The following is a 26,974-nucleotide window of genomic DNA, read 5'->3' on the forward strand; positions in this document are numbered from 1 at the left end:
TTTTTTGGCCCCCAGTTTTGTATTTTCACAAGGGTAGCAGGAGAAATTGGACCCCAAAAGATGATGTCCAATTTGTCCTGAGTACGCTGATACCCCATATGTTGGGGTAAACCCCTGTTTGGGCACACGGGAGAGCTCGGAAGGGAAGGAGCACTGTTTTCCTTTTTCAACGCAGAATTGGCTGGAATTCAGATCGGATGCCATATCCCGTTTGGAAAGCCCCTGATGTGCCCGAACAGTGGAAACCCCCCAATTATAACTGAAACCCTAATCCAAACACACCCCTTACCCTAATCCCAACAGTAACCCTAACCACTCCTCTAACCCAGACACACCCAACCCTATTCCCAACCGTAAATGTAATCCAAACCCTAACCCTATCTTTAGCCCCAACCCTAACTGTAGCCCCAACCCTAGCCCCAACCCTAGCCCTAACCCTAGCAATAACCCTAGCCCTAACTCTAGTCCTAACTCTAGCCCTAACCCTAACCCTAATGGGAAAATGGAAATAAATACATTTTTTAATTTTTTTATTTTTCCCTAACTAAGGGGGTGATGAAGGGGGGTTTGATTTACTTTTATAGCGGGTTTTTTAGCGGATTTTTATGATTGGCAGCCGTCACACACTGAAAGACGCTTTTCATTGCAAAAAATATTTTTTGCGTTACCACATTTTGAGAGCTGTAATTTTTCCATATTTGAGTCCACAGAGTCATGTGAGATCTTGTTTTTTGCGGGATGCGTTGACGTTTTTATTGGTAACATTTTCGGACACGTGACATTTTTTGATCGCTTTTTATTCCGATTTTTGTGAGGCAGAGTGATCAAAAACCAGCTATTCATGAATTTCTTTTTGGGGAGGCGTTTATACCGTTCCGCGTTTGGTAAAATTGATAAAGCAGTTTTATTCATCGGGTCAGTACGATTACAGCGATATCTCATTTATATCATTTTTTTTATGTTTTGGCGCTTTTATACGATAAAAACTATTTTATAGAAAAAATAATTATTTTGGTATTGCTTTATTCTCAGGACTATAACTTTTTTATTTTTTTGCTGATGATGCTGTATGGCGGCTCGTTTTTTGCGGGACAAGATGACGTTTTCAGCGGTACCATGGTTATTTATATCAGTCTTTTTGATCGCGTGTTATTCCACTTTTTGTTCGGCAGTATGATAATAAAGCGTTGTTTTTTGCCTCGTTTTTTTTTTCTTACGGTGTTTACTGAAGGGGTTAACTAGTGGGCCAGTTTTATAGGTCGGGTCGTTACGGACGCGGCAATACTAAATATGTGTACTTTTATTGTTTTTTTTTATTTTATTTAGATAAAGAAATGTATTTATGGGAATAATATATATATTTTTTTTTTCATTATTTTGGAATATTTTTTTTTTTTTTTACACATTTGGAAAAATTTTTTTTTTACTTTTTTACTTTGCCCCAGGGGGGGACAATACAGATCGGTGATCTGTCAGTTTGCATAGCACTCTGACAGATCACCGATCTGCGAGAAGTGCAGGCTGCTTCACAGTGCCTGCTCTGAGCAGGCTTCTGTGAAGCCACCTCCCTCCCTGCAGGACCCGGATCCGCGGCCATCTTGGATCCGGGTCTGGAGCAGGCAGGGAGGGAGGTAAGACCCTCGCAGCAACGCGATCACATCGCGTTGCTGCGGGGGGCTCAGGGAAGCCCGCAGGGAGCCCCCTCCCTGCGCGATGCTTCCCTGCACCGCCGGCACATCGCGATCATGTTTGATCGCGGTGTGCCGGGGGTTAATGTGCCGGGGGCGGTCCGTGACCGCTCCTGGCACATAGTGCCGGATGTCAGCTGCGATATGCAGCTGACACCCGGCCGCGCTCTCCCCGTGAGCGCCGCAGATCGCGCTGGACGTACTATCCCGTCGGCGGTCATACGGGCCCACCCCACCTCGACGGGATAGTACGTCCGATGTCAGGAAGGGGTTAAAGGGGACCTGTCACCCCGATTTTGCGATATGAGATAAAAATATCGTTCAATAGGGCCTGAGCTCTGCTTTACAAGAGTGCCTTTATTATCCCGATTCCCCACCTTTGCAGAGAAAATACCGTAGTAATCTCGTTGTTTTCTGCTGTCAATCACCCCGGTCCGGTCCGATGGGCTGTGCCTAATCCCTGTCTTTCCCCCGGCTCCTCGGCGTGTCAGACGTAACTCGATCTGTGAATAGCACAGATCGCGCTCACTTTTTGCGTTTGCGCAGTGCATTTGCCGCTAGCGCAGAATACATCATTGCGCATGCGCTGGTTTTTTACTGTAACCTCTGTGCCACGGAAGTCTCGTTATGCAAATTTGCATACCGAGACTTCCGGGGCATAGAGGTTACAGTGAAAAACTGGCGCATGCGCAATGATGTGTTGTATGCTTTGCCCACAGTTGGGCAAAGCATACTGCGCAGGCGCGAGATGACACTTTAATGCGCAGGCGCTAAATACAACGTCAACGCCGGGATGAAAGTTCGTAGTGAAAGCCGGAGGTGGGGAGAATCGGCGATTAAGCCCATCGGACCGGGGTGATTGACAGCAGAAAACGGCGAGATTAGTACGGTATTTTCTCTGCAAATGTGGGGAATCAGAGGATAATAAAGGCACTCTTGTAAAGCAGAGCTCAGGCCCTATTGAACAATATTTTTATCTCATATCGCAAAAACAGGGTGACAGGCTCCCTTTAAGCAAGAATTATCTGAACCTACCAATTTTAGCTGGATTGGAAGACTGTATAATGTGTAGGGGCCTCCAGATTCTTTCCCCGACAGATGATGTCAGGGAGAGAAAGATCTGGCCATTGGAATTTCAACAGCTGATTCTTGTGTTGGCGAGATAATCTGCTACCAGAGGAGTTTAGCAGAAGCTCTCCCATAGAGAAGACAGCAAGCTCCACAGTGCATCCCTGCTTATGGGGGAAACAAAAGAAAAAGCTATTTCATCCAACAGCTATCTTAAGGCCCCGTCTCACATAGCGAGATCGCTAGCGAGATCGCTGCTGAGTCACAAGTTTTGTGACGCAACAGCGACCTCAGTAGCGATCTCGCTATGTGTGACACGTACCAGCGATCAGGCCCCTGCTGCGAGATCGCTGGTCGTGTCAGAATGGCCTGGACCTTTTTTTGGTCGTTGAGGTCCCGCTGACATCGCTGAATCAGTGTGTGTGACACCGATCCAGTGATGTCTTCACTGGTAACCAGGGTAAACATCGGGTTACTAAGCGCAGGGCCGCGCTTAGTAACCCGATATTTACCCTGGTTACCCGGGTGCTGCAGGGGGACTTCGGCATCGTTGAAGACAGTTTCAACGATGCCGAAGTCGTTCCCCTGATCGTTGGTCGCTGGAGAGAGCTGTCTGTGTGACAGCTCCCCAGCGACCACACAGCGACCACACAGCGACACTGCAGCGATCAGCATCGTTGTCTGTATCGCTGCAGCGTCGCTGTGTGAGACGGGGCCTTTATTTGTATGGGAGTCCTTAGAGTCTTGATGTCTCCAAAGAAATATCCATCCTCCCTGTATCTGAAAAAGTGCATCAATGGAGCTGGGATGAGCATCTGCTATATAAAGTATGTGTCTGGTACACTTATCTCCAGGGAATATAATCGATTGGAATGGAAAATCCTTCCTTGTTCAAATTTACTAATGGCAGCTCTCTGTGAATTGTCTAACCCACATGAACAGTAAATCTCATTTTCCCTGCTTTGCATTTCAGATTCAGTGGTCCACATAGGTGACTACCATATATCCTTGAGACCCCTGAGATAGCTGGTCATTGCCACTGAAACAGATGAAAGATACACATCAGGCAAAATAGATCACATATTTTGGCTTTTGTTGATCTACAGCAGGGTTCTTGCCATAGTCTCTCTGTAGAGGAGCAAGTGGTTGTAACTGAATCTTATGGCATTTCTCAGCAGGAAAAGAGAACATTAAAAGGGGTTATCTAGCCAAGAAAATGTGTTTTGTTTTTTAATTCAGAATGCATAAAAAACAAAAAACAAACTAAAGAATGTCATACGCACCTTATCAATTACCCATTACTTCCAATGCAACACTCTTTGCCTCCCAACACAGACCTCTGCAGTTAATCAGTCTTTGGCTGGGATGAAAAAGAAAAAACAAAGCAATGCTTTAGTATACAAACACATGCCCTCCTTTAAAGAAACTTGTCTCGCAGTAATCTCTTTTCAAGGCTTGGTTCATATGCTGTAGAGAAAGTCCACAATGGAACCCCCCCATATATCTGTAGTAAATCCACATGCATTGCTATAGACTAGGTGAAAGTTGGGGGACATCCATAATAAATCTGTGCTGCAATAGAGCATGCTTTAGATTGGAAAACACTCAGATTTGCACAGATTTTTTCCACTGCATGTAAATGAGGTTTTCTAAACCCTATTCATAGTCATTGTACAGCAAGGGCTCATGCAGATGTCCGTGACACTCGGTCCAAGCACAGACCATGCACTGTCTGTGGATCTCTCAACCCGAACCTGATAACTTCATATATGCCTATGAGGTAGTCAAATTCAGGTTGTGAGACTAGCAGATAGTCTACGCATTGCGGTCTGTGCTCGGACTGAGTTTCATGGATCTCTGCTAGAGTCCTACGGATTTTTGATGTGGAATCTGCATTGAAAAATTAGCCAAAAATACAGTATGTGTGAAATGGCCTAATGACTTTTTAATGCTATATCCTAGACAAACATCAGAATTTTTTGAATCAGTGGTATATACAGCATATGTAAGTAAAATATTACATTTAATGTATGAGAAAGTCTGTGCAATTATATTATGAATGACACATACAGGGCTGTAGCACAGAATTAGTCCTCTTGCTGGCACTGTTAGGGAGGGCCCAAATGGAGAGTTTCTCACCCAACAAGTTACAACAAGGAACAACACTATGGACAGACAAAAGGGATTCACTGATTTATGTGCAGGGGAGCAGGGGTCAGAGTATGACACATAGATTAACAGAACACCAAGGAGAGAATCTGTATGTCATTCCCCCTCAGGCTCTCAACTAGGAATCAATTGTGTCTGGTATGTCCTAAAAAAAAAGCTCCCACTCATTACTGGAAGTGATGTGAGCAAGTATCTAATCAGATGTCCCTGCCTTCCCTGCGAAGACCTACAGTTAAGTCCATATATATTTGGACAGAGACAACATTTTTCTAATTTTGGTTATAGACATTACCACAATGAATTTTAAACAAAACAATTCACATGCAGTTGAAGTTCAGACTTTCAGCTTTTATTTGAGGGTATCCACATTAAAATTGGATGAAGGGTTTAGGAGTTTCAGCTCCTTAACATGTGCCACCCTGTTTTTAAAGGGACCAAAAGTAATTGGACAATTGACTCCAAGGCTATTCCATGGACAGGTGTGTGGGCAATCCCTTCGTTATGTCATTCTCAATTAAAGGGAACCTGTCACAGCCGTCACTCCGGGCCTGTGTGCATCGCCTCCTCTTGCAGCATTATCGTCCCCGGCGCCTGCGCTGTAAGTACGAAGGGCAGCGCAACTGCGCATGCCCGAAGAAAAACTTAATGCGCAGGCGCCGGTGGCCAAAATGCTGCAAGAGGAGGCGGCGCCCGGAGTGATGGCTGTGCTGCGTCTGATAAGGAAGGAAAGTCCCGCCTCCCGGACGGTTTCACGGTATGAGGGGGCACATTTTATAAACGTTTATTTCAGCGTGTGCAGGCATCATAACTAAAAGAGCCACCTTGTCAGAATGCAGCATTTGTGCTGCACAAGGTGGCTCTTTTAGTTACAAACGCCTGAGGGGGGTGACAGGTTCCCTTTAAGCAGATAAAAGGCCTGGAGTTGATTTGAGGTGTGGTGCTTGTATTTGGAAGGTTTTGCTGTGAAGTATACATGCGGTCAAAGGAGCTCTCCATGCAGGTAAAACAAGCCATCCTTAAGACAGAAAAAACCCGTCCAAGAAATTGCTACAATATTAGGAGTGGCAAAATATACAGTTCGGTACATCCTGAGAAAGAAAGAAAGCACTGGTGAACTCATCAATGCAAAAAGACCTGGGCGCCCACGGAAGACAACAGTGGTGGATGATCACAGAATAATCTCCAAGGTGAAGAGAAACCCCTTCACAACAGCCAACCAAGTGAACAACACTCTCCAGGAGGTCGGCGTATCAATATCCAAATCTACCATAAAGAGAAGACTTAATTCTTTACTGCATGCTTCCTCTGCTCACTATCCAGCCACGGTTAGGGCTGTCCCGGTCGGACAGTTCCTCAGGATGCGGCGAATTTGCTCCTCTGAGGCTAAATTTGAACTACAAGCAAATGATCTAAAACAGAGGTTTATGGCCCGCGGCTATAGCCGTAGATCTGTTAAAGCTGGCTACGATCGTGCCAGGAAAACCCCTCGGAGTGATTTATTGCATTCTACTACGCAACATCGTGCTGTGGGTGGCGGTGGACCTATCAGGTTCATCTCCACCTATAATCATGAATGGGAGAGTATGCGCTCCATTCTAAAGAAACATTGGCCTGTCCTTCAAACGGAACCCTCTCTGGCTGCCACCCTGGGCAGTCTTCCCCTCATGACCCCGAAAATGTGCAAGAACCTTAGTGATATGTTGGTTAGGAGCCACTACATTCCCGCTCCAATAAACACTTTTGGGACAGGTGGCCCACGTCCAGGATCCACTCCGTGTGGGCACTGTCTTGCCTGCGCCAATGTCCTGCGCTGCTCGAACTTTACTTCGAGCGATGGCTCCAAAGAATTCCAAATTAGACAACGCATAACCTGTGGCACTACCAACGTGATATACTATGCCACCTGTCCATGCCCGAAGGTATACGTTGGTCTTACTACTCATGGACTTAGAGTTCGTGTATGGGAGCATGTGCGGGGACATTGGCGCGGCGACAGTTTCCACTACGATTGATGTAAAAACGATCCCTCATCACTTTAAGTCACACCATAACTGTGATGGGAGATTGCTTTCAGTTAGGGGGATCGATGTACTCCATCTGGGCATCAGAGGTGGTGACAATAAAAAACGTATGGCACAGATCGAAACCAAATGGATCGTTTTGCTAGATACTCTGACCCCTAGAGGTCTTAACGAATCTGTGAGATTTGCCTCTTATCTGTAGTGTGACCTGTTTTAATTAATTCTCTGGTTCTTTGTTTTGTCTTTTTTCACCTTGTTGTACCCCATCATTCTCTTCCGGATTTTTTGTTTTTATCTTGTTTTTAATTTTCTTTTCCTCCTATTATCAGTAAAACTTCCAATCTATGGGTCCTGTCTTGATTCCCTCTGCTCCGTATGGATTTAACTGACCATCATCCCTACCATCTGAAAACATGGACACCAATTATGGATAAGAACATGCTGCTTATTTCCCGCATTGTGTGAATGGATTTCCATGTATTTATGTGATCTTTTTAGGATTGTATTATCTCCATATTATAGTGCTCCTTTTTAAATTAGAATACTGTGGATTATATATTTAATTGATTATATGGTACTGTTACTCCACCTTGTTTGCGGTTACTATACTTTCAGCTGCATGCTCCCCCTGTGGTCATGTGCATTGCACTGTGTATGGTTGGCTCCGGCATGTGGGCGGGCATCTCTGCACTTGGTGCGCCCGCTCCGGGACATTTTCCCGACGCGTGCGCACTTGGTCTGACGCCCTGTCTTCATGCAGGGACCCGGTCGTCGCAGTGCGCATGCGCCGCTTGTGCCACTGTAATTGGTTAGATCCGCACATGTGACCGGGGTCGGGGGGTTATTAGAAGGTCCTGTATGACTCCACTCCATATCCCCTTGAGAACGCGGCGTGGCAGTGCCGAGAAACGCGCGTCGGGGGCTTTCTTTTCCGGCTGTGCCTCTCCTCCTCACCCTCCTTTCGGTAAGCCCACCTTTAAATATTGAAGTCGTGCTATAGACAACCGACGATTTTCTTCTTATACTAGCATATGGGGCTGGATTGCTTGATGTACTTTTTTTTATGGGCTTGCCAATTCCACACTATATATGGGGATCTGTTCTCTTTCCCCAGGGTAACTACCTAGTACTATTGGGGTGAATAGGGGTGGCAGTTCTCTTTCTGTGATTGATTGGAACACAAATATAATGATGTATTACTGATAACTATTTTTAATGTTTGTACCAATAAAGATTTTGTTTATATATATTTCTATTGTATGCTCCTTGTTCTCCTTCTTCTATATGCATTTTATGGAGCGGATATAATTTGTCTGGGGGCACATTATTTATATGTGCTTCCACCCAGACAGTCGATATGATTTTGGGATTTTTTCTATTACATAAAGAGAAGACTGCATGAAAGTAAATACAGCGGGGTTCACTGCACGGTGCAAGCCACTCATAAGCATCAAGAAGAAAAAGGCTAGACTGGACTTTGCTAAAAAACATCTAAAAAAGCCAGCACAGTTCTGGAAGAATATTATTTGGACAGATGAAACCAAGATCAACCTCTACCAGAATAATGGAAAGAGAAAAGTATGGCGAAGGCGTGGTACAGCTCATGATCCAAAGCATACCACATCATCTGTAAAACACGGCAGAGGCAGTGATGGCTTGGGCATGCATGGCTGCCAGTGGCACTGGGTCACTAGTGTTTATTGATGATGTGACACAGGACAGAAGCAGCCAAATGAATTCTGAGGTATTCAGAGACATACTGTGTGCTCAGATCCAGCCAAATGCAGCCAAACTGATTGGTCGTCATTTCATACTACAGGTGGACAATGACCCAAAACATAAAGCCAAAGCAACCCAGGAGTTTATTAAAGCAAAGAAGTGGAATATTCTTGAATGGCCAAGTCAGTCACCTGATCTCAACCCAATTGAGCATGCATTTCACTTGTTAAAGACTAAACTTCAGACAGAAAGGTCCACAAACAAACAGCAACTGAAAACCACCGCAGTGAAGGCCTGGCAGAGCATCAAAAAGGAGGAAACACAGCGTCTGGTGATGTCCATGAGTTCAAGACTTCAGGCAGTCATTGCCAACAAAGGGTTTTCAACCAAGTACTAGAAACAAACATTTTATTTAAAATTATTTAACCCCTTCATGACCCAGCCTATTTTGGCCTTAAAGACCTTGCCGTTTTTTGCAATTCTGACCAGTGTCCCTTTATGAGGTAATAACTCAGGAACGCTTCAACGGATCCTAGCGATTCTGAGACTGTTTTTTCGTGACATATTGGGCTTCATGTTAGTGGTAAATTTAGGTCGATAATGTTTGAGTTTATTTGTGAAAAAAACGGAAATTTGGCAAAAATTTTGAAAATTTCGCAATTTTCACATTTTGAATTTTTATTCTGTTAAACCAGAGAGTTATGTGACACAAAATAGTTAATAAATAACATTTCCCACATGTCTACTTTACATCAGCACAATTTTGGAAACAAATTTTTTTTTTGCTAGGAAGTTATAAGGGTTAAAATTTGGCCAGTGAGTTCTCATTTTTACAACAAAATTTACAAAACCATTTTTTTTAGGGACCACCTCACATTTGAAGTCAGTTTGAGGGTTCTATATGGCTGAAAATACCCAAAAGTGACACCATTCTAAAAACTGCACCCCTCAAGGTGCTCAAAACCACATTCAAGAAGTTTATTAACCCTTCAGGTGTTTCACAGCAGCAGAAGCAACATGGAAGTAAAAAATGAACATTTAACTTTTTAGTCACAAAAATGATCTTTTAGCGAAAATGTTTTTATTTTCCCAAGGGTAAAAGGAGAAACTGGACCACGAACGTTGTTGTTCAATTTGTCCTGAGTACGCTGATACCTCATATGTGGGGGTAAACCACTGTTTGGGCGCACGGCAGGGCTCGGAAGGGAAGGAGCGCCATTTGACTTTTTCAATGAAAAATTGGCTCCAATCTTTAGCGGACACCATGTCGCGTTTGGAGAGCCCCCGTGTGCCTAAACATTGGAGCGCCCCCATTTTGGAAACTAGACCCCCCAAGGAACTTATCTAGAAGCATAGTGAGCACTGTAAACCCCCAGGTGCTTCACAAATTGATCCGTAAAAATGAAACAGTACTTTTTTTTCACAAATAAATTATTTTAGCCTCAATTTTTTCATTTTCACATGGGCAACAGGATAAAATGGATCCTAAAATTTGTTGGACAATTTCTCCTGAGTACACCGATACCTCACATGTGGGGCTAAACCACTGTTTGGGCACATGGTAAGGCTCGGAAGGGAAGGAGCGCCATTTGACTTTTTGAATGAAAAATTATCTCCATCGCTAGCGGACACCATGTCACATTTGGAGAGCCCCTGTGTGCCTAAACATTGGAGCTCCCCCACAAGTGACCCCATTTTGGAAACTAGACCCCCCAAGGAACTTATCTAGAAGCATAGTGAGCACTTTAAACCCTCAGGTGCTTCACAAATTGATCCGTAAAAATGAAAAAGTACTTTTTTTTCACACAAAATTTCTTTTAGCCTCAATTTTTTCATTTTCACATGGGCAACAGGATAAAATGGATCCTAAAATTTGTTGGGCAATTTCTCCTGAGTGCGCCGATACCTCATATGTGGGGGTAAACCACTGTTTGGGTGCACGGCAAGGCTCGGAAGGGGAGGAGCGCCATTTGACTTTTTGAATGGAAAATTAGCTCCAATCGTTAGCGGACACCATGTCGCGTTTGGAGAGCCCCTGTGTGCCTAAACATTGGAGCTCCCCTACAAGTGACCCCATTTTGGAAACTAGACCCCCCAAGGAACTTATCTAGATGCATAGTGAGCACTTATAACCCCCAGGTGCTTCACAGAAGTTTATAACGCAGAGCCGTGAAAATAAAAAATAATTTTTCTTTCCTCAAAAATGATTTTTAGCCCAGAATGTTTTATTTTCCCAAGGGTAATAGGAGAAATTGGACCCCAAATGTTGTTGTCCAGTTTGTCCTGAGTACGATGATACCCCATATGTGGGGGTAAACCACTGTTTGGGCGCACGGCAGGGCTCGGAAGGGAAGGCACGCCATTTGGCTTTTTGAATGGAAAATTAGCTCCAATCATTAGCGGACATCATGTCGCGTTTGGAGAGCCCCTGTGTGCCTAAACATTGGAGCTCCCGCACAAGTGACCCCATTTTGGAAACTAGACCTCCAAAGGAACTAATCTAGATGTGTGGTGAGCACTTTGAACCCCCAAGTGCTTCACAGAAGTTTATAACGCAGAGCCATGAAAATAAAATAATAATTTTTATTTTCTCAAAAATGATTTTTTAGCCCACAATTTTTTATTTTCCCAAGGGTAACAGGAGAAATTGGACCCCAAAAGTTGTTGTCCAGTTTCTCCTGAGTACGCTGATACCCCATATGTGGGGGTAAACCACTGTTTTGGCACACGTCGGGGTTCGGAAGGGAAGTAGTGACGTTTTGAAATGCAGACTTTGATGGAATGGTCTGCGGGCATCATGTTACGTTTGCAGAGCCCCTGATATGCCTAAACAGTAGAAACCCCCCACAAGTGACCCCATTTTGGAAACTAGACCCCCAAGTAACTTATCTAGATGTGTGGTGAGCACGTTCAACCCCCAAGTGCTTCACAGAAGTTTACAACGCAGAGCCGTGAAAATAAAAAATCATTTTTCTTTCCTCAAAAAAGATGTTTTAGCAAGCAATTTTTTATTTTCACAAGGGTAACAGGAGAAATTGGGCCCCAATATTTGTTGCCCAGTTTGTTGTAAGTTTGCTGGTACCCCATATGTGGGGGTAAACCACTGTTTGGGCGCACGTCAGAGCTCGGAAGGGAAGTAGTGACATTTGAAATGCAGACTTTGATGGAATGGTCTGCGGGCATCACGTTGCATTTGCAGAGCCCCTGATGTGCCTAAACAGTAGAAACACCCCACAAGTGACCCCATTTTGGAAACTAGACCCCCCAAGGAACTTATCTAGATGTGTGATGAGCACGTTCAACCCCCAAGTGCTTCACAGAAGTTTACAACGCAGAGCCGTGAAAATAAAAAATCATTTTTCTTTCCTCAAAAAAGATGTTTTAGCAAGCAATTTTTTATTTTCACAAGGGTAACAGGAGAAATTGGGCCCCAATATTTGTTGCCCAGTTTGTTGTGAGTGTGCTGGTACCCCATATGTGGGGGTAAACCACTGTTTGGACGCACGTCAGGGCTCGGAAGGGAAGTAGTGACATTTGAAATGCAGACTTTGATGGAATGGTCTGCGGGCATCACGTTGCATTTGCAGAGCCCCTGATGTGCCTAAACAGTAGAAACACCCCACAAGTGACCCCATTTTGGAAACTAGACCCCCGAAGGAACTTATCTAGATGTGTGGTGAGCACTTTCAACCCCCAAGTGCTTCACAGAAGATAATAACGCAGAGCCGTGAAAATAAAAAATAATTGTTCTTTCCTCAAAAATTATGTTTTAGCAAGTAATTTTTTATTTTTGCAAGGGTAACAGGAGAAATTGGACCCCAACAGTTGTTGCCCAGTTTGTCCTGAGTACGCTGGTACCCCAAATGTGGGGGTAAACCACTGTTTGGGCGCACGTCTGGGCTCGGAAGGGAGGGAGCACCTTTTGACTTTTTGAACGCAAGATTGGCTGGAATCAATGGTGGCGCCATGTTGCGTTTGGAGACCCCTGATGTGCCTAAACAGTGGAAACCCCTCAATTCTAACTTCAACACTAACCCCAACACACCCCTAATCCTAATCCCAACTGTAGCCATAACCCTAATCACAACCCTAACCCCAACACACCCCTAACCACAACCCTAACCCCAACACACCCGTAACCCTAATTCCAACCCTAATCCTAACCCTAATCCCAACCCTAATCCCAACCCTAACCACAACTGTAACCCCAACACACCCCTAACCCTATCCGTAACCCTAACCACAAGCCTATTCTTAACCCTATTTCCAACCCTAGCCCTAATTCCAACCCTAACTCTAATTCCAACCCTAACCCTAAGGCTATGTGCCCACGTTGCGGACTCGTGTGAGATTCTTCCGCACGATTTTTGAAAAATCTGCAGGTAAAAGGCACTGCGTTTTACCTGCGGATTTACAGCAGATTTCCAGTGTTTTTTTGTGCGGATTTCACCTGCGGATTCCTATTGAGGAACAGGTGTAAAACGCTGCGGAATCCGCACAAAGAATTGACATGCTGCGGAAAATACAACGCAGCGTTTCTGCATGGAATTTTCCGCACCATGGGCACAGCGGATTTGGTTTTTCATAGGTGTACATGGTACTGTAAACCTGATGGAAAACTGCTACGAATTTGCAGTGGCCAATCCGCTGCGGATCCGCGGCCAATCCGCTGCGGATCCACGGCCAAATCCGCACTGTGTGCACATGCCATAACCCTAACCCTAACCCTAACCCTACCCCTAGTTCTACCCCTAGTTGAAACCCTAACCCTAGTGGAAAAAGAAAAAAAAATAATTTATTTATTTTATTATTGTCCCTACCTATGGGGGTGATAAAGGGGGGGGTTTATTTATTATTTTTTTTATTTTGATCGCTGTGATAGAACCTACCACAGCGATCAAAATGTACTTGTAACGAATCTGCCGAACGGCAGATTCGGCGGGCGCACTGAGCATGCGCCCGCCATTTTGGAAGATGGCGGCGCCCATGGAGAAGACGGACCGACACCGGGAGCCTCGGTAAGTATAAGGGGAGGAGATCGGGGCACGGGGGGGGGGCATCGGAGCACGGGGGGAGCGGACAGGAGGACGGGGGAGCGGAGCACAGGACGGAGGGGACTACGGGACAGATCGGTGGCTTGGGGGGGCGATCGGTGGGGGGGGGGGGGTCACATCAGTGTTTCCAGCCATGGCCGATGATATTGCAGCATCGGCCATGGCTGGATTGTAATATTTCACCAGTTTTTTAGGTGAAATATTACAAATCGCTCTGATTGGCAGTTTCACTTTCAACAGCCAATCAGAGCGATCGTAGCCACGAGGGGGTGAAGCCACCCCCCCTTGGGTGAAGTACCACTCCCCCTGTCCCTGCAGATCGGGTGAAATTGGAGTTAACCCTTTCACCCGATCTGCAGGGACGCGATCATTCCATGACGCATACGCTGCGTCACAGGTCGGATTGGCACCGACTTTCATGACGCAGCGTATGCGTCAAAAGTCGGGAAGGGGTTAATCTGTCCAATTACTTTTGGTCCCTTTTAAAGGGTGGCAGGTTCCCTTTAATTGAAAATTACATAACGAAGGGATTGCCCACACCTGTCCAAGGAATAGCCTTGGAGTCAATTGTCCAATTACTTTTGGTCCCTTTAAAAACAGGGTGGCACATGTTAAGGAGCTGAAACCCCTAAACCCTTCATCCAATTTTTATGTGGATACCCTCAAATGAAAGCTGAAAGTCTGAACTTCAACTGCATGTGAATTGTTTTGTTTAAAATTAATTGTGGTAATGTCTAACACCAAAGTTAGAAAAATGTTGTCTCTGTCCAAATATATATATATATATGGACTTAACTATATGTTGAGGAAGAGCTTCTTATGGCATGGCAGTAAGTGCTAAATATTATGAACTGGATCACCTAATAATTACATTCCTTAACATTGAAATTGCAACCCCAAGAAAAAAAAGTTGTGGAGTTAGGCCCCTTTCACACATCAGTTTTTTGCCATCAGTCGCAATCCGTCAAATTTTGAAAAAAACGAATCTGGCGACTGATGCCGCCAGATCCATTTTTTTCTCATAAACTTGTATTAGCGACGGATAGCCTCACGTTTCATCCGTCGTTCGCCGCATCTATCGAAAATTGTTTGTCCGGCGGCCGGAGACGACAAAGTAAGCTTTTTTGTGTACGTCGAAAAATCAGACAGCGACGGATCCGTCACCATCTGTCGTTTGCTCGAATGGAGACCTATGGGCCGTTTTTTTTAACTAGGTATGCTCCGATTTATTTAGGATCCAATTAGCCAGATCCGCTAGTCAGATCCGTCGAAAAAACGAATCAGTCGCATGTTTTTCACAATCTGCGACGAATCCGTAGAGCCAACGGATTGTGACTGATGGCAAAAAACTGGTGTGAAAGGGGCCTTAGTAACCTATTTATTCTTTATATCCCTCCCATCCCTCTTATTTCCCTAACCATTCCTTATCCCTTCCCAATTCATTCCCCTCCCTTGTTCCAGTTTGCTCCATGGTTATTTTTCCCCTAGTACCCATTATTGTAAAAATCCCCTAATAAAAATAATTTGACAAAAAAACACATTTAACGACAATCTTGCAGTTTAAACAGGCTGCCAATCATTGGGTGAAATGATCTTTTGCGCAGCACAAAAGATCGTCGTTCTTCACGGTGGAGCGTCCTGTGTTAACAAGACTCACTTTGCCACAAACAATGGCAGCCTTTTACAGATCGCTCAATGTGCATTGTTTATTTTAGTCTTCCTGTATAAAATGATCGCTGAAGGTTTACAGATCAGTGGTTGGTCTGTGTAAATGGACCTTCAGTGTTTTAAAAACACACAACTGTATGCACCATATAGCTATCAGCAGGAAAAACATTGGTTTTATTAGCCCTTCTTCAGCATACCGTAAATCAATCCTGCACTATAAAGACATTGAAATAAAGATTATCTGTAATTGAAGGTATGCCATCACAGCAACAAAAGGAACAGACCAGACAAATGATCGGCTAACACTATGGAAACGTTGTAGAAGCTGATGAACTTAGCAGAAAATGTTTAAGTGGTTGTCCCTCCTTTTCCTTAACTACTCTACCTTTCTGTTTTTTTTCTTACTTCCGATGATTCTTTTGAGTCTCCCAGCATTTACTACGTATTCGCAAATGGATCGTCACTAGGGGGCTGCTGTCACTCCCACAGCTTAATTTTCCACTTAGAAATAGAGTCATTGATGAACGGCGCTGCAGTCACTTACTAGAGCTTCTGTCACTGCTGTACCTTTATGACGTGCTTTTTGAGTAACAGCGATGAAGAAGTGACCACAGCTTATATCACACCACCCTGCATCATCAGTCCACACTGCTTGTGACCAGAGATGAGCGAACCCAAACTTTAAAGTTCGGGGTTCGTATTGGACACTACACGGTGCTAAACTCCGAGTTCCAGGCGAAGAAAAGAGACAGGGAGCGAGACACCAATGTTTTGTTGACTAAATAACAAGTCTTAAACCTCGTAGCATGGGTTTCTATGACAAAGCAGCTGAATGTAACCTTAACATCACCAAGCACAATGCCAAGCATCAGAGCATGGGTGCTCTGGAGCCTTGGAAATATGTTTTGTGGAATTAAGAATCATGTTTCTCTATCTGGTAGTCTGATGGATGAGCCTAGGTTGCGGAGAATGCCAGGATAACGTTGCCTGACTGTATTGTGCCAACTGGTGGAGGGATAATGCTATGGTGTCTCATGGGTTGACGTAGGAGGCCCTTAGTTACAGTGAAGAGATATTTGAATGCTTCTTATCTTATTGAACACATTTGGGATGAAATGTAAATGGAGATGGTGAGCTAGGTCCTCTCATCTAAAAACAGTGTCTAATGTCATAAATGCTCTTCTAGATGAATAGGCAAACATTCCCACAGGCACTCCAAAATCTTACACAAAAGACTTTCTAAAAGAGCAGAAGCTGTTACTGATGCAATGGAGGGGGTGATCTTTACATTAATGCCTATGGATTTAGAATGGTATATAATTAATATTCCAATGGGTTGGTTCATACATTAATAATTTGTTTCCTTTTCCATCCCTTGAGATCTGCTTTATTGTGCTTGGATATTAAAGAAACCTTAATTGCATATGTGAATACAGTCTTAACTAATGCGGTTATGACATATACTGGTGTGAATGAGACTCGAGATCCACATTAGGTGACATAATTCTGTCCTTAGACAGTCATTAATGTCTCCTAGCTGTTGTGACTAACAGCCTACTTCCAGGTAACCCCATTGTAAGCCACTTCAGGAAAACATGAAGCCAGCAAGAAGACATACAAGGGAGCTGTCATTTGAATTAGCATTATGCAAACAACTCTCTCTTGACACGTGTAGGAATTGCTATTTCAATAAGTTTCTAGCTTATAGGTTTGATGCAGGTATTTTTTCAATGCCATTAAGATGAATTGTCATATATTACAGCTGATGTTGCTGTAGAATTGTGACTGTCCTCATTATAGTAATGGCACAGGTCGGAAGCAGCCAGGCTCCCTCCAAAAAAGACAGAAATGTTTTTTAAGGGCGGCGTCACACTAAACATATGGAATATCAGTCCGAGTCTCCCTGCCGAGAGTCGCATGAGTGTTCTCCGTATGGTCATCCGTGTGCAAGGCATTTGCAATGCAATGATGAGCTTTTCTCCCACCCATGTATCAGTATGGCATCTGTATGACTTTACAGTTCTCACTGATTTTCCCACTGAATTAAATTGCTCAATGGGCTGAAATGAGGAAAATGTGTGCGTATTTGTGGCAAGCTAGATGGTCCATGTGGTATCCGATTTTTTCTCGCACCCATAGGCTGGCATTGGCGAGTCTCGGATGATATACACGTACAATTGCAGCATGCTGCGATTTTACATGCACGTGGAATACGCCTGAGAAACAATACGGTGATGTGAGCTGCCCCATAGATTAATAATGTTTTCTCACATAGCACTCGCCCGTATTCTACGGTAGTGTGACCCCGGCCTAACTGTTTCTTCTTTTTCTGTCCTATTTTAGACAGGCCTCAACAAGTACTGTGCATGCAATAGAAGAAATGGCGGTTTTGCTTCCTTTATTGGTCCCATTATTCAGGCAAAAGCTCATATGATTGCTACGATACTTGCCCCTTGTTACAGCAGCTGTTCTAATAAGATCCTGCACTACTTTGTCCCAAGGTCAGGGAAGCTTCCTTCTGTGAATGTTTACAGGAGAAATCTATATTGCAGCGCAATGCAAATGCTCCACAATCGTCTTTTCTGGGTGAATATTGTGTAATAAAAAAAAAAAAAAGTATTGTGCCCTCTCACCCCTGCCAACATCTCTAAACACATTTTACAAACGTATATATTTTCCATATTATTTGTCAAAATATACAGAATACAATGAGCCTGTTCATTACCACATTTGTACCATATTTTCTCTAGCTTTTGGTGTTTTTTCACCAGATTTCCATTTGCACCGTTTTTATTTTATAAGTGTTTTCTGCTTATTTTTAGGTATGTATTTTAGGTGCAGTTTGGGGGTTTCCAGATAATTTAGCTGATACATCAATTGCAATGTTTTTGTGCAAAGATACTCCAGTCTCCCCTGGAATTATTTTTTGTACATGTTTTTCCCCTTTCGCAAATTTTGCAATATTTTAGCAGAACATGCTCAAAAGAACATATTCATTTCTAAGTAAAAAACGAGTTGCTGTTCATATTTTCAGTCATTTGAGAGTCTTTTAACCGCTTTAGGTTTTCAAAGCGCCAGTCAGATAACCCCTTACCGACATATGACGTACTGCTACACCATATATCAATTCCAGCATTTTTCCCGCCAACCATGTGCCTTTAACAGCTTCGCGTTGAGTGAAAGATCAAAGATCCGCAGTGCTCACCGCAGTTCAGCCCGGCTAGGAATACAGCCTCAGTGACCCGCGGTAACCTCAATGTCACCGCTGTTCACTGACGCTGCACTCACAGCAGTTGAATATTACTCAACATTCTCCCCTGCTTGTGCTGATCACAAGCAGAGCAGGGGACAATGATAATAAAGGTCTTCAGCACACGGCACCAGGGAACAGCGCTAACAGTACCACTGTTTCCCAAGCGCCAGTACGTGTCACACTGATGACACATTGATGTCATCCATGTGCAACGTTTTGCAGCCCGTGCTACTGTTAAAAAAATGGATATGAACACACTGTCCGTGGAAACACACTTAGGCTAGTTTCACACTAGCGTTTACCTGATCTGTGGCGGTCTGCGGACTTCCTCCGTGAAGCCCCGCCCCCCGCCGCACCTCCGCCGCTAGCTCCGCCTACTTCTGCATGCGGCCTGTGTACCTATATTTAACATTAGGTACGCAGGTCGTGCCGCAGTATGCGGATGGTGCCGCATGCGTCGTTTTGACGATGCGGAAAAAAAAAAAGCTACATGGCTGCGTCTACGCTGGTTGCCGCATCGTCAAAACGACGCATGCGGCACCATCCGCATACTGCGGCACGACCTGCGTACCTAATGTTAAATATAGGTACACAGGCCGCATGCAGAAGTAGGCGGAGCTAGCTGCGGGGCTTCACGGAGGAAGTCCGCAGCCCGCCGCAGATCAGGTAAATGCTAGTGTGAAACTAGCCTTACATACATAGACCTACTCTAGTGAATGTGTCTGTACACATAAGAGTCTCCGGTAAGTGTGAAACTGTCACCATAAATGCTGGACACACCAATGTCTGAAAGAGCCCTTAATAAAGGTTCAATCTATCAAAATATAAATTAATCTGATCGCTAAACGGCGTAATGAGAAGGAAAAGCCAAAATTAGGTTGTTTTGGCAGCTGCAACATTGCAATAAAAGGCGATCAAAACATCATATCGACCCCAAAATGTTATCAGTAAAAATGTCAGTTCTGAGCGCAAAATATAAACCCTCACACAGCCCCATATCACAAAAAATGAAAGCGTTACCGGTCTCGGTTGGCGAGAATTTATTTATTTTTACATTTCTGAATTTTTTTCATCACTTTAACCCAGTGTTCCCCAACTCCGGTCCTCAAGAGCCACCAACAGGTCATGTTTTCAGGATTTCCTTAGTTTTGCATAGGTGATTGAATTCTTGCCTGTCCAGGTGTTGCAATTATCACCTGTGCAATACTAAGGAAATCCTGAAAACAAGACCTGTTGGTGGCTCTTGAGGACCGGAGTTGGGGAACACTGCTTTAACCCCTTAAGCCCAAAGGGTGGTTTGCATGTTAATGACCGGGCCAATTTTTACAATTCTGACCACTGTCCCTTTATGAGGTTATAACTCTGGAACGCTTCAACGGATCTTGGCGATTCTGACAATGTTTTCTCGTGACATATTGTACTTCATGAGAGTGGTAAAATTTCTTCGATATAACTTGCGTTTATTTGTGAAAAAACTAAAATTTTGAAAATTTTGCAATTTTCCAACTTTGAATTTTAATGCCCTTAAATCAGAGATATGTCACACAAAATAATTAATAAGTAACATTTCCCACATGTCTACTTTGCATCAGCACAATTTTGGAACCAATTTTTTTTTTGTTAGAGAGTTATGAGGGTTAAAATTTGACCAGCAATTTCTCATTTTTACAACACCAATATTTTTTAGGGACCACATCACATTTGAAGTCATTTTAAGGGGTCTATATGATAGAAAATACCCAAGTGTGACACCATTCTAAAAACTGCACCCCTCAAGGTGCTCAAAACCACATTCAAGTAGTTTATTAACCCTTCAGGTATTTTACAGGACTTTTTGGAATGTTTTAAATAAAAATTAACTTAACTTTTTTTCACAAAAAATTTACTTCAGCTCCAATTTGTTTTATTTTGCCAAGGGTAACAGGAGAAAATGGACCCCAAAACTTGTTGTACAATTTGTTCTGAGTACACTGATACCCCATATGTGGGGGTAAACCACTGTTTGGGTGCATGGCAGAGCTCGGAAGGGAAGGAGAGCCGTTTGACTTTTCAATGCAAAAATTAACTGGAATGGAGATGTTGCGTTTGGAGAGCCCCTGATGTGCCTAAACATTGAAACCCCCCACAAGTGACACCATTTTGTAAAGTAGACCCCCTAAGGAACTTATCTAGATGTGTTTTGACAGCTTTGAACCCCCAAATGTTTCACTACAGTTTATAATGCAGAGCCGAGAAAATAATATTTTTTTTTTTCACAAAAATTATTTTTTAGCCCCCAGTTTTGTATTTTCCCAAGGGTAACAGGAGAAATTTGACCCCAAAAGTTGTTATCCAATTTGTCCTGAGTACGCTGATACCCCATATGTAGGGGGGAACCACCGTTTGGGCACATGGCAGAGCTCGGAAGGGAAGGAGCGCCATTTGGAATGCAGACTTAGATGGATTGGTCTGCAGGCGTCACTTTGCATTTGCAGAGCCCCTGATGCACCTAAGCAGTAGAAACCCCCCACAAGTAACACCATTTTGGAAACTAGACCCCACAAGGAACTTATCTAGATGTGTTTTGACAGCTTTGAACCCCCAAGTGTTTCACTACAGTTTATGACGCAGAGTCTTGAAAATAAAAATTATTTTTTTTCCCACAAAAATTTTTTTTAGCCCACCAAATTTTTATTTTCCCAAGGGTAACAAGAGAAATTGGACCCCAATAGTTGTTGTCCAATTTGTCCTGAGTATGCGCATACCCAATATGTTGGGGTACACCCCTGTTTGGGCGCACGGGAGAGCTCGGAAGGGAAGGAGCACTGTTTTACTTTTTCAACGCAGAATTGGCTGGAATTGAGATCTGACGCCATATCGCGTTTGGAGAGCCCCTGATGTGCCTAAACAGTGGAAACCCCCAATTCTAACTGAAACCCTATCCCAAACACACCCCTAACCCTAATCCCAACCATAACCCTAACCACACCCCTAACCCTGACACACCCCTAACACTAATCCCAACCGTAAATGTAATCCTAACTTTAGCCCCAACCCTAACTGTAGCCCCAACCCTAACTGTAGCCCTAACACTAGCCCCAACCCTAACCCCAATGGGAAAATGGAAATAAATACATTTTTTAAATTTTATTTTTCCCTAACTAAGGGGGTGATGAAGGGGGGTTTGATTTACTTTTATAGCGGGTTTTTTAGCTGATTTTTATGATTGGCAGCTGTCACACACTAACAGACGCTTTTTATTGCAAAAAATATTTTTTGCGTTACCACATTTTGAGACCTATAATTTTTCCATATTTTGGTCCACAGAGTCATGTGAGGTCTTGTTTTTTGCGGGAAGTGTTGACGTTTTTATTTGTAACATTTTTGGGCACGTGACATTTTTTTATACGTTTTTACTCCGATATTTATGAGGCAGAATGACCAAAAAACAGCTATTCATGAATTTATTTGGGTGGGGGGGGGGGGGCGTTTATACCGTTCCACGTTTAGTATAATGGATAAAGCAGTTTTATTCCTCTGGTCAGTACGATTACAGCAATGCCTCATTTACATTTTTTTTATGTTTTGGCGCTTTTATACGATAAAAACTATTTTATAGAAAAAATAATTATTTTTGCATCGCTTTATTCTGAGGACTGTAACTTTTTTATTTTTTCGCTGATGATGCTGTATGGTGGCTCGTTTTTTGCGGGACAAGAAGACGCTTTCAGCGGTACCATAGTTATTTAGATCTGTCTTTTTGATTGCGTGTTATTCCACTTTTTGTTCGGCGGTATGATAATAAAGCGTTGTTTTTTGCCTTTTTTTTTTACGGTGTTCACTGAAGGGGTTAACTAGCGGAACAGTTTTATAGGTCGTGTTGTTACGGACGCGGCGATACTAAATATGTGTACTTTTATTGTTTTTTTTTTTATTTAGATAAAGAAATGTATTTATGGGAACAATATATATATTTTTTTCTTTATTTAGTAATTTTTTTTTTTTACACATCTAAAAAAATTTTTTTTTACTTTTTTACTTTGTCCCAGGGGGGGGCATCACTGTATAATGAGAAATCCCTGATCTGACACTTTGCAGAGCACTATGTCAGATCAGCGATCTGGCGTGCCCTGCTCTGAGCAGGCGCTTAGTAAGCCACCTCCCTGCAGGACCCGGAAATAGCCCCGCGGCCATTCTGGATCCGGGGCCTGCAGGGAGGAGATGCTCGGTACAAGGTGAGCACATTGCCTTGTACCGATCATCTCAGGGAAGTCCGCAGGGAGCCCCCTCCCAGCGCGATGCTTCCCTATGCCCCCGGAACACTGTGATCATGTTTGATCGCGGTGTGCCGGGGGTTAATGTGTCGGGAGCGGTCCATGACCGCTCCTGGCACATAGTGCCGGATGTCAGCTGCGATAGGCAGCTGACAGCCAGCTGCGATAGGCAGCTGACAGCCAGCCGCGCTCCCCCCACCGGGAGCGCGACCAATCGCATATGACGTACTATCCCGTCCCTGGGAATTAAGTCCCAGGTCACCTCGACGGGATAGTACGTCATATGGGATGAAGGGGTTAATAAAATAAAAAAAATTACCCATGTTTGTCATCTGTGTAATTGTACTTACCTGGAGAGTCATATTGCCAGGTCAGTTTCACCCAATATTGAAAATGGCAAATAAAAAAAAAAAAATTGTGAAATTGCAAAGCAATTTTTTGGCAATTTCAACACACTTGGAATTTTTTTTCTGCTTTCCAGTTCATCATATGATAAAATTAATGGGGTCATTCAAAACATTCAAAAGTACAACTTATCCCGCAAAAACAAGCCCTCATACATATTGACGGAAAAATAAAGTTGCGGGAGGGAAAAAATGATGTCACCCCCTTTCCCAAAAATAACTCAGCGGTGAAGGGGTTAAAGAGTCACTGCCATTCTTCAGGTGTCTTCCCATCTGACACACTTTATACTTTACAAATCAAATCACTGGGAAGGCTCAAAAAGACACAATAAATACCTCAATAACTCTGGAAAAATTGGTAGGGTTAGAAAACATTGAAAAAAGTGCTCAGAGAATTACCGAGAGAGAAAAAAAAAAAAAAAAAAAGGACGTTTTGGCCACCTGAAAAAAAATCTGTGAACATACCCTAAGGCTATGTGCACACGTTGCAGATTTCCTGCGGATCCGCAGCGTTTTTTACCGTGCAGAAACGCTGCAGATCCGCAAATGATTTACAGTACAATGTAAATCAATGAAAAAAAAAATTGCAGTGGTAATAGTGTGGAAAATTCCGCGCGGAACTGCTGCGGATTAAAAGAAGTAGCATGTCACTTCTTTTGTGCGGATCTGCAGCGTTTTTGTACCCATTCCATTATAGAAATCCGCAGGGGTAAAAAACGCAAGAAATCCGCATCAAATCCACACAAAATCCGCCTAAATAACGCATCAAATCCACACCTGCGTTTTCTGCCAAGAGATGCAGAATACGCACATAAATTCCTGAGGCTAATCCGCAACGTGTGCACATAGCCTAAAAAGTTGAAGGGATAGATTACAAAAGGAAAACCGATGATGTTAGTGTGATCAGGATCTTCCATCTACAAAAAGAACTCTGCATCCAAAATATATGAAACGTTAGAGGCTGATTTATCAAATAGTTTGTGCCAGAAATCTGTTCTACAACTTTGCAACATTTTTTGCGCAGCTCGTAGTTGTAAAAACTTTTAGAGTTCAGTTTATCAAGACTGGTATTTTGCGCACAAGGTTTGATGAAGGGTCTATTGGAGTAAGACGCACCAAATTCATTAGAAGCCCACACCTCTAAATTAATGAGGGTCATCCGTCAGCTGCCATGCGCCAGCATCAAAATTTACACCACTTTTGTTGAGCAAACATTTTGCATAATTTCAATCCGTTTTACATCTGATTTCTGGCATGCGTTCATGAATGTTTTCACGCCAGGTCTGACAATTGTTTGAAAAGAGATTTACAGGAGGGGGAATGGCCAAGTGCATCACAATTTACGCCACAAAAGTGAAAAACATTACGTCAAAACGTACTCCAGTCCTGGAAATTAATTTAGAAGCATGCCTCTTAAATCAGTGATAAGTGAACGTGTTCAGTAAGGTGTTGTCCGAGTGTCTTCAGCGTGCGTGAAAAATGTTTCCGGTGGCTGCATGTCTTGCGGCTGTTAGACAGCTGCAATATGCGGGGACTGCCTAACAAACAGGTAATCCCTGCATGTGTTGTGGCTGTTAGACAGCTGCAATATGTGGGGACTGCCTAACAAACAGGTAATCCCTGCATGTGTTGTGGCTGTTAGACAGCTGCAATATGTGGGGACTGCCTAACAGGTAATCCCTGCATGTGTTGTGGCTGTCTCAGGCTTCTTTCACATTTCCGTCGGTACGGGGCCGTCGCAAACCGTCGGCCCGACGGACGTTGTGCAAATAGTGCACAACGTGGGCAGCGGATGCAGTTTTCAGACGCATCCGCTGCCCATTATGAATTCCGGGGAGGAGGGGGCGGAGTTCCAGCCGCGCATGCGCGGTTGGAAATGGCGGTTCTGACGGACGAAAAAACATTACATGGAACGTTTTTTCGTCACGACGGACCTCAAAAGCACGACGCATCCGTTGCACGATGGATGCGACGTGTGGCCATACGTCGCAATGCGTCGCTAATGTAAGTCTATGGAGAAAAAACGCATTCTGCGGGCAACTTTGCAGGAAGCGTTTTTTCTCCAAAATGACGCATTGCGACATTGGCCAAACGACGGAAGTGTGAAAGAGGCCTAACAGCCATGATACTCGAGCATATTATTCAAGCACGCCGAAGACACTCGGTCAGTACCTGAGCATGCTCAGATGACACCTATTTAAGCATGCTCGCTCATCACTAATAGAAAACTGTATTTGTTCTGTATTTAATAATGTACAAAACAGATTCTGTAACGATGGACAGAACAGACACATGGATTGTATACAGATGTAAAAAACGGATGTCATATGGATAAAAAAAATAATAATAAATTATCAGCTTTCCTGGACATAAAATTGGCCTAACAAGCAATCAGATGGACCCCAAAATGGTATTGGTCAAACAGATCGCGACACATGACGAGTCCTCACAAAGCCGCACTGACAAAAAAAACAAAACATTACAGGTTCAGAAAACGGTGACAATTTTTTTTTTGCACATTTCAAAATTGCTTTTAATCACTTTAAAAAAAAAACCTAAAATGTGATAAGTTTGTTGTCAGTGTGGCCATACTGCGCTACAGTCCTGCTGACCGGGGAGTTGTCGGGCAAAATGAAGGCCGTATAGCCGTGCCGTAGCGGCCCCACAGGTGTGACCACCGGCACCGGGTCACGGTATTCGCTGTCCGGAGACCACCGAGGTCACCAATGAGCTAACCACGAAGAGTCCTAAACAGTGAAACTCCGGCGGTGACAAGAGACTGCACAGGTGAGGTGAGGTGAGGTGAGGTGTGGCTGGGCGACCCCCGCCATACTGCCTCTCACCACGTCATGACAAGAGGGCGCACTGCTCCGAGCTCTAACTGCCGCCGCCAGCCCACCGCATTCAGGACTGGAGTTCAGCCAGAGACTACACACCTCTACCACGTCACTGTAGCCCCGCCCCCTCCGTCCAGCCGTGACGTCACACGCGGCTGTCCTGGAAGCCCCAGCAGCAGTTGTAACCTGAGCGTAGGGGCGCCTGTGAGTCATGTGACCACGCCCTGGCCGGCGCGCTCCACAGTCCGGCGTGCAGACGGCCACATCCCAGTTCCGACTCCCGAGTTTCTGCCTGGGGGCTGCGACAGTGTGTGAACTCTGGTGGTGGAATGTGAGGCCGTGCCTCCCTCCCTCCCTCCCGGCTGCTGTCTGCGCTGCAGGTGGAGCGGAGCCTCCGAGGTGTCCGCACAGCGCACCAGACAGGAAGTAGACAGTGCGTAGCTTAACCCCTTCCCTAACGCCACACTGTTCATGCTGTTTTTGACGAGGCTGAAGTTGGTTTCTTATTCAGCAATTTTTTCTTTTCTGTTTTTTATAGGTTTAACAACAAAAAATAATCATCACAATCATAAAACACAAGGCAGCGAGGAGCCCTGATGTGAATATGCTTAAAAACGGCTACAAAAACAATAAAAATGGGCATCAAAGTGGGCACCAAAGAGCGCTGAAGAAAGGGTTAAATGCCTTTGGGCCACTGATCTCACACTGCAGACATATAGAACAGGGCGCCCGACATCCAAACCAGTTATTTCCAGCCTGGCCCAAATGGGTTCTGGGCATCAGAACAGGCATCAAAGTGGGCAGACAGTCAATTTTGGCCATTTGAATAAGTAACTGATG

General features: G+C 44.0%; 1 protein-coding gene and 1 long non-coding RNA gene across 2 annotated transcripts in view; one reads left to right on the plus strand and one right to left on the minus strand.

Moving 5' to 3' along the window:
- LOC143782024 (uncharacterized) overlaps window positions 1-18,323 on the plus strand; it is a 30,159-nt gene extending 11,836 nt beyond the window's left edge. Inside the window, exon 3 of the long non-coding RNA XR_013216861.1 lies at window positions 17,731-18,323. This is a non-coding gene — a long non-coding RNA (uncharacterized LOC143782024). The remainder of the gene's footprint in view (window positions 1-17,730) is intronic.
- Window positions 1-26,578, minus strand: part of CTNNB1 (catenin beta 1) — a 51,323-nt gene extending 24,745 nt beyond the window's left edge. Inside the window, exons 1-2 of the mRNA XM_077269087.1 lie at window positions 26,234-26,578; window positions 4,040-4,116 (exon numbers count right to left, since the gene is read on the minus strand). The gene's annotated coding sequence lies outside the window, so the exon portion shown is untranslated. The remainder of the gene's footprint in view (window positions 1-4,039; window positions 4,117-26,233) is intronic.
- Between the last annotated feature and the right edge of the window lie 396 nt (window positions 26,579-26,974).

This window comes from Ranitomeya variabilis, chromosome 6 (assembly GCF_051348905.1).
Source record: "Ranitomeya variabilis isolate aRanVar5 chromosome 6, aRanVar5.hap1, whole genome shotgun sequence".
In the NCBI taxonomy this organism is placed as follows: Eukaryota; Metazoa; Chordata; class Amphibia; order Anura; family Dendrobatidae; genus Ranitomeya; species Ranitomeya variabilis.